Source organism: Lupinus angustifolius, chromosome LG13 (assembly GCF_001865875.1).
Source record: "Lupinus angustifolius cultivar Tanjil chromosome LG13, LupAngTanjil_v1.0, whole genome shotgun sequence".
Lineage (NCBI taxonomy): Eukaryota > Viridiplantae > Streptophyta > Magnoliopsida > Fabales > Fabaceae > Lupinus > Lupinus angustifolius.
In genome coordinates this window covers 6,474,363-6,482,863 of record NC_032021.1, presented here as the reverse complement: position 1 = coordinate 6,482,863, position 8,501 = coordinate 6,474,363, and positions in this window count along the sequence as shown.

Sequence of the window (8,501 nt, the reverse complement as noted above, 5' to 3'; positions counted from 1 at the left end):
AGAAATTTCGTAAGGAACTACGGGTTACCACTCCCGTAGATATGTCACCTATAACTTTATCAATCGGGTGAGCTTTCTTAGTTTTCCACACGGTTGGCATATCTGACTGCTCTTGAGGTTCGACTTGACCTTCATCATTGGTTCCTTTTTCATTATCCATGTCCTTGGAGTATGCTTCTTCCAAAGCACCTGCAACATCATCAGAAACGACCTTTCTCTTCTCTTTTGGAGAAGATTCGTCAAACTGTACATGGATAGACTCTTCAACTTGCATTAAATATTTGTTAAAGACTCTGAAAGCTTTACTATGAATCGAGTATCCCAAAAATATTCCCTCATCGGCTTTAGAGTCGAATTTCCCTAAAGCCCGCTTTCCATTATTTAATATAAAACATTTGCAACCGAAAGCGTGAAGATGGGATATATTCGGTTTGCGGCCTTTTAAAAGTTCATAAGGAGTTTTGTTCAAATTAGGCCTTAAGAGTACTCGATTTATAACATAACATGCAGTATGAACTGCATCAGCCCAGAAGTACTTGGGGGTATTACTTTCGTTAAGCATGGTTCTCGCTAATTCTTCTAAAACACGATTTTTCCTCTCTACAACTCCATTTTGTTGTGGAGTGCGAGGAGCAGAGAACTGATGCAAAATGCCATGCTTATCACAGAATTTGTCGAACTGAAAGTTCTCAAATTCTCCCCCGTGATCACTTCGTATATATATTATTTTTAGGTTAAGTTGGTTTTGGATTTGCTTGGCAAGATTTTTAAAATTTTTGAACGCGTCGCTTTTTGATGATAAAAACAATGTCCATGTAAATCTAGAGAAATCATCAACAATAACTAGAGCGTAGTAACTACCACCAAAACTCATGATTTGTGATGGTCCAAACAAGTCCATATGGAGTAGCTCCAAAGGTCTTGAGGTGGATATCACATTTTTATTTTTAAAAGAGTTTTTGGTTTGTTTACACTTTTGACAAGTGTCACAAATTTCTTTAGTTTTAAAATTCAATTTTGGTAGCCCCTCAACTAGTTCGTTTGATGATAATTTATCTAGATGCTTTATATGGATATGTGCAACACGTCTATGCCATAGCCAGATGTCATCTTCTTTAGAAATAAGGCATTTTGAAAATAATGTAGTGACATCGTCCAAATTAACCATGTAAATATTATTTATACGGTGACCAACAAATTTAACGTTATTAGATAAAATATCACGAATGACACAACAATCAGAATCGAAGGATACACGATTACCTTTATCGCAGAGTTGGCTTATACTCAACAAGTTATGTTCTAGTCCTTCAACATAAAGGACATTATCAATCAGAGTTTGGGATGAGTTACCAACTGTTCCTGTGCCGAGTATCTTTCCCTTGTTGTTGTCTCCATAAGTGACGTATCCTTTTCCTTTAAGTGAGAGATCCAGGAAATTTGATCTATCACCTGTCATATGCCTCGAACACCCACTATCTAAGTACCATTTTTGTCCATGTGTTCGGAGACATACCTGCAAAATAGATTACTTACTTTTCTCAGGTACCCAATTGGTGTTGGGTCCTTTTCTGTTAGTGATTAGGGAATTATCTCCCTTCTTTTTCCATACATAAACTCCGCTAGGTATACCATACTTTTTGATATAGCATGAATGATAAGTATGACCATATGTGTTACAATAAAAACAAGTAGGAGAATGCTTATGATATTTGTTTTTAGTTTGAGCTACCGGTTTTCTATATGGTCGCTTCTTTTTAGCAGTGCGAGTATAACCTAGACCAGTTCGATCACCAACATTTCTAGTTTGATTAAGCAGGTTATCTAATTGCAGTTTACTGTTTGTGAGACGTGTGAGTTTTTCATTTAGTTTAAAATTGTCCTCTTGCAAAGTCTCGCAAGTCTCACAGACAGGTTTTTGACATAAGTTACTAGCAGAGCAGTTACATGAACTACAAGAATAGATGAGATCTAAAGTTTCATTTTCCAGTTTTAATTCATCTAATTCTTTTTGTAATTGGCTTATTTTTTGTTCGTTTATCAGGATTATTCTTTTCCTATCAATGTTAATTCTAGCCAATTTCTTTAATTCATCATGCAACTCGACATAAGCATCATACAATACATCATAAGGAGGTGAATCATTCGAAGTGGATGAGGTGTCAGAATATACCTCATCATTGCCCTTGCATGAGTCTGAATTTGTATTGATGTCAGATCTGGCCATCAGACACAGCTTTGCTGACTCCTCCTCACTATAGGTGCTCGATGTCGATTCCTCCTCAGGTACATCCCAAACGATGTAAGCTTTCTTGGATTTGAAGTCCCTGGGAGTGCTCTTCTCTGAATCAACCTTCTTTAGGTAGGTTGGACACTGAAACCTCATGTGCCCTACCTTTCCACACTCATGGCAAGTGAAGCGATCCTTGTTATTCTTGCCTTTACTGGTTGACTCTTTCGCTTCCTTCTTTTGAAACTTTTTGAGTCCTCCTTTTCTTTTAATGAATTTGCTAAATTTTCGGACTAGGAGACCCATAGTTTCATCATCTAGATCGGAATCAGATTCATCATCAATTTTCTCTTCTTTTTCTTTGGAGGTCGTGGCCTTCAATGTGATGCTCTTCTTCTTCCGGTCTGATTCTTCATTCATGGTCAAGCGACCCAACTCCATTTCATGCTCTTGAAGTTTTCCAAATAAAGTAGCTAAAGGCATAGAATCTAAATCTTTAGACTCAACAATTGCAGTCACCTTTGGTTGCCATCTCCTGTCAAGACAACGCAAAACTTTATTAGTTAGTTCACCTCTAGCAAATGATTTATCGAGAGCAACTAAATGGTTGACAATATGAGTGAATCGCTTTTGCATATCACATATTGATTCGCTTGGTAACATGCGAAACAACTCATATTCGTGGGTCAGCGCGTTCAATCTTGCGCGCTTGACTTCGCTAGTGCCTTCGTGAGTCACTTGTAAAGTGTCCCACATTTCTTTCGCATTATGGCACTGCGAGACCCTAAAGAATTCATCATATGATAGGGCCGATGTGATGATGTTTTTGGCGCGCAGGTTATGCTGGACCTTTTTGCGCTCATCATCGGTCCATAAACTTTTCGGTTTATCTTTAGGCTGATCGTCCACAAGATGTTGTGGAACGTAAGGGCCGTTGACTACGGATTCCCAAATATCCGAGTCTATGGCTTCAATAAAAATTTGCATGCGCACTTTCCAGTAGGCATACCCTTCACCACTGAATATTGGTGGTCGATTAATGGATGACCCATCACCACCAAATGGATTTGAAGAACCCATTCCTTTTCCCTTTAGGATCACGAATACGCGGTTGAGCTAGCACTTCGTACTAGCTCTGATACCACTTGTTAGGTATCAGTGGTTACAATACACCTAGAAGGGGGGGGGGTTGAATAGGTGTTGCGGTTAGAATTACCGCTTTTCGCAAATCAACACTTAATGCTGAATCAACCCTACTTAATCGATTAAAGAAGAAAGATAATCGATTATTTGAACAATATTAATCGATTAACAAAAGAAACAGTTTTAATCAATTAACAGAAACAATTTTAATCGATTAACAGAAACAAGATAATCGATTAACGCAACAGTTTTAATCGATTAAACAGAAACAGTAAGCTATTACAGAAAACGATTAATTGCAGAACAGTTAACCGATAATGGAACGAATAATAGAGCTTACAGATTGTATATCAGAATAGCATCCAGTACAGCAAATGAACAGAATGTATCAATTGAATCCAATATACAAATTAATCGATTGAAAACAGTAAAGAGAGAGAGAGAAACAAATCCTGCAACTCGAATTTTTATCCTGGTTCGTTTGCTGTCCACTGCAAACTACATCCAGGCCTCCCGGCTGACTTGGGAGATTTCCTTCACTATAATCGAATCAATGTAATTTACAAACACATTATCCAATTACAACACTTAGCAAATGACAAGAAATCAAAGAAACTATTCAATGGTTTGACTCCCTTCCTACCGATAAAGAAAACGTTTCTTTCGGCGTAGCCCCAGCCAAAGAATCTCTGTTCTTTCCTTTTCTAACATTCTAAGTAATTATGAAGAAACACTCAATCTCTAACGGTGATAAGACACCACGAGATTCCCTTTACAACAATTATACAACAATTACAAGAGTAAAATAAAGCTATTTCAAAGCTCAAATATAACAAGAAGGCTTTACTCTAATGCACATCTAACACAAACTCATGTGAAATGACAAGTATTAGTTATGAAAACAGAAGTTACAGAATCATAAAACTTCATGAAAAAGCATCAAAATATGCATGAACATGTGAGGGAAAACATGAGAGATTATAACATGAAATGCACTCAATCCTAAAGCAAGGAATCTCTCATTTCTAAACTCACTAATGCACTTAACAAATAGATGCAACAATTAACACGTAAAATGCTCTAACTCTCTAATAAATGCAACATGCAACTTATGAGATTAATTCTGAAAACGCAGTTTATAAAGAATCAGTCCAGAACCCCAGATAATCGATTAAATTCCATCTTAATCGATTAACGGGACTAAAAATTATAACTGATTCTGTTTTTCAGTTTTTCAGTTCCAACAACTTAAGAAACAGTTAGGTTAATCGATTAACGTAATGCCTTAATCGATTAACAGCATTTAAAAACGTGTTCCAGTAGCAACCACTTTTCACAGCAGTTGGGTTAATCGATTAAAGGTATGGTTAATCGATTAACAGTAAATAAAATGTGTATTTTCAAATAGAAAACATCAAATATGTTATGCACTTAGATAATACATGTTTAACACTTAGTTTTATGCCTAGAATGCACATATACATGTATTTATGTAATGCATGAACATATTATGAAATGACATATCTCATGGATGAAATGATTTAAAAGATATATGCATATGAGACATGTATTAGGTGCCCTAAGCCTTCGACTCAACTTAAACTAGAATCTAGTCTAAGCCTAGTACCAAAAACAAGACTTAAGCACGTTGATTTGTTGGTGATCTTCAAGCTCTTTTAGGCACAAGTTGTCCTCATCAAAACCATGATATTCAAGGAGAGCTTTCCAAAGTGTTCCTCTTGACATGCACACTTTGGTATTATTCTTTAAGAGCAAAGAGATACATACTCGATGAAGATGACATATTTTGAGATATAGATCTTTCCATCATGCAACATTCACTTGTACCCTTTGTGACTAGAGGAGTAGCCAAGGAAAACACATTCTGAACTCCTATGATGAAGTTTGTAGTTGTTGAAGAGCCTAAGAAGTGGAAAACAATCACAACCAAAGACTTTGAACATAGTATAGTCTGGTAGATGACCAAAGAGTAGTTGATGAGGAGATTTATGATTCAGAGTTATTGAAGGGAGTATGTTAATGAGAAATATAGTTGTAGTGAACGTATGATCCTAAAAGGTTAAAGGAAGATGAGAATGAGCAAGTAAGGTTAGCCCATATTCTACAATATGCTTATGCTTCCTTTCTTCATTGCCTTGTTAGTGGTGTGTGTGAGGGAAAGAAATCCTACGGATAATCCCACGATTTCTAACAAAATTATAAAGGGTCTACATTCACCTCCATATTCTCCTTGAACAAATTTAATGGTGATATTAAATTGGGTATGAACATACTCTAAGAAATACTGAAGCATTGAGAGATTTCAGATTTCTGTTTATGTAGAAAAATCCACGTGCTTAGTATAAGCATCCACAATGGAGAAGTAATATCGAAATCATGTTCCTAAATAAACAGGAGCAGGACCCCATAGGTCAACATAGACTAAATCAAATGAAGAATTGTAAACACTAGATGAAGTAGCAAAATGAAGTCTATGTGATTTACCAATGCAACATGATGAGCAACAATCAAACACAATTTTATTATTTTGAGAAATCTTACAATTTGCCAAAACAATTTTAACAACAATTTCATGGGGATGACCCAACCTATAGTGCCAAAGAGAAAATAGGAGTATGTGAGTTAGGTTCATGACACATACCAGAGTTAGATTTATTAAAAGGTGGTGAGCTAGGCTAATTACACATACCAGAATTAGACCTGCCACTACTAGGATTATTACAAACCGTAGAAGCTACAACATATGAGGACACAAAAGTGGGAAGAACACCTTGGAAAACATAGAGTCCTTCCTTGGTGAGAGACCCTTTGAGGAAAACCTCATTAGAACCCTGTGATTTCACATAGGAAACATTAGGATGAAACTAAAAGTAACAATAGTTATCTTTTGCAAATTGTCATACACTTAAAAGATTCTTGGTGATAGAGGGAACAAGAAGAAGATTGTTTAATCGAAAATAACTATGTGAATTAGAAGAAGTGAAATAGGAAGTGCCAACAAAATGAATAGGGATACCCATTCCATTACCCATGTAAATTTGATCATGAGAAAACATCTCAGCTAGTTCATGTACTAACTATGGATCTGCAGTTAAGTGATTGGTGGCCCTAGAGTCAGGATACCATGTGATCTTCTTGTCGTTTATTGTGGAGGGTGTTACTTTCTGGGGAGTTGCTGCTATCATAACATAATGGTGAAGTGGTTGTCTTGAGGAATGATTCGGTCTAGGCCCAAGTAGAGAGTTTTCATGAAATGAATAAGATGGATAGTATGAAGGCCCATGATGATAGGAAGCTGGAAGGCCTGAGCAAAAATCTCTAGTAAATTCTAGAAGGAAATGAGTTGGATAACGTTGTTGAGGCCCACTGTAATTGTGAATATGAGATGGTTACTAACGTGGCATTGGATAAGAAGTAGAAGAGTAAGTTGCACCAAATTTGGTGGAGCATTGTAACAGGAGTTTCCGTCATGGACAAGTCTGTTGCAATAGATACAAAATGCCATCAAGAAGTGTCCAGAACTTCTTCCTCCTCGATTCTGACCACCACGGTTCCTACGATAGCCATTACTCTAAGACTGAGATTGCAACTAAGAGGGGGGTTGAATTAGTTGACTTAAAATAATGGCCATTTTTTCTACAAAATCAAGAGTTAAAGTGCAGCGGAAAATATGTAGAAAATTAACAAGTAAAATCAAAGAGATAAAGGAGAAGAGAATACACAAGGATTTTTATACTGGTTCACCTTCATGTCCACCGAATGCTACATCTAGTACTCTCTTACAACACAAGAGATTTTTCCACTAAAGATTATGAGTTGCAATTATAATATCTCACCCTGAAATCTGTATGTACCTTACACACTCCTTAATCCTTATTCCCCTTTGGAAAACACATTTCCAAGTGATTCTAATTCCCTTTCTTATCACACCCCGTGAAAGAAAATATTCTGCAATAATAATGAAGAATGTTTAACAATCGCGGAATTGCCTTGACAAGTATTAAAGTGATGTAACTTTCAATACAATCAACTCTTTTGTATACTTAGTATTAATGCTCTTTATAAGTTTGTAAACTTGAATCACTTCCACTTTAAGCAACTTTAGAAAATAAACTTCAAAAGTTTAAGAACTTGTTGCTAAAAGTGCAGAAAATATTTTCAGAATATATCTAAGAGCTTTTGAAATTTGTATAAGAGTTGTATATATGTTTTGTGTTGTGATTGTGAGTTTTAATGCCTTTATACAGGCTTTCCAATCAACCAAAATTTCTCTTTGAAAGGGTAGGAATTGATTGGAATGAAACCATATCTTTTGGGTTGACACTCATTCACTTTGAATTTGAAAATATGACGCAACAACTCTCAGTAATCGATTACAACATTGAGTGATCGATTACCCAAATGTTCTGTCCACTGATCATTTTTTCCCGAATTAGAGTAATCGATTTTAGCAAGTTGAGTAATCGATTACTCAATTTTAATAACACTGGTAATCTGTTACTCAAGGACAGTAATGGATTACTCTTATTAGTTTTAAGTTGGATAACTCTTTTCTCACACTCGTAACCTATTACTTAGATGAAGTAACCTATTACACACTATTTTTGAAAATTGTTTTAAGTATTTTGAAGTGTTCAATTTTATTTTAAAAATAGTTTGACCATTACTACTATTGTATAATCAATAATATATGATAAAGTACCTATTTAGACTTAGACTAAAAGTCTTGAATATCTTGAAGCTTGAATCTTCATTGTCTTCATAAGTATTCTTCCTTTTCTTCTTTTTAGTGATGTTGGTGTCTTTATCAAAACCGGGCCAAGGTCAGGAGTAAAGATCTTCTTCACAATCTCCCCCTATTTGATGATGACAAACCAATATCTTCTTAACAATTTAGTTTTCTAAGAGCTGAAAGTGTGCATGTCAAGAGGAACACTTTGGAAAGCTCTCTTTATATGTCATGGTTTTGATGAGGACAACTTGTGCTAATAAGAGCTTGAAGATCACCAACAAATCAACGTGCTTAAGTCTTTAATTGGTACTAGGCTTAGACTAGAATCTAGTTTAAGTTGAGTCAAAGGCTTAGGTCACCTAATACATGTCTCAT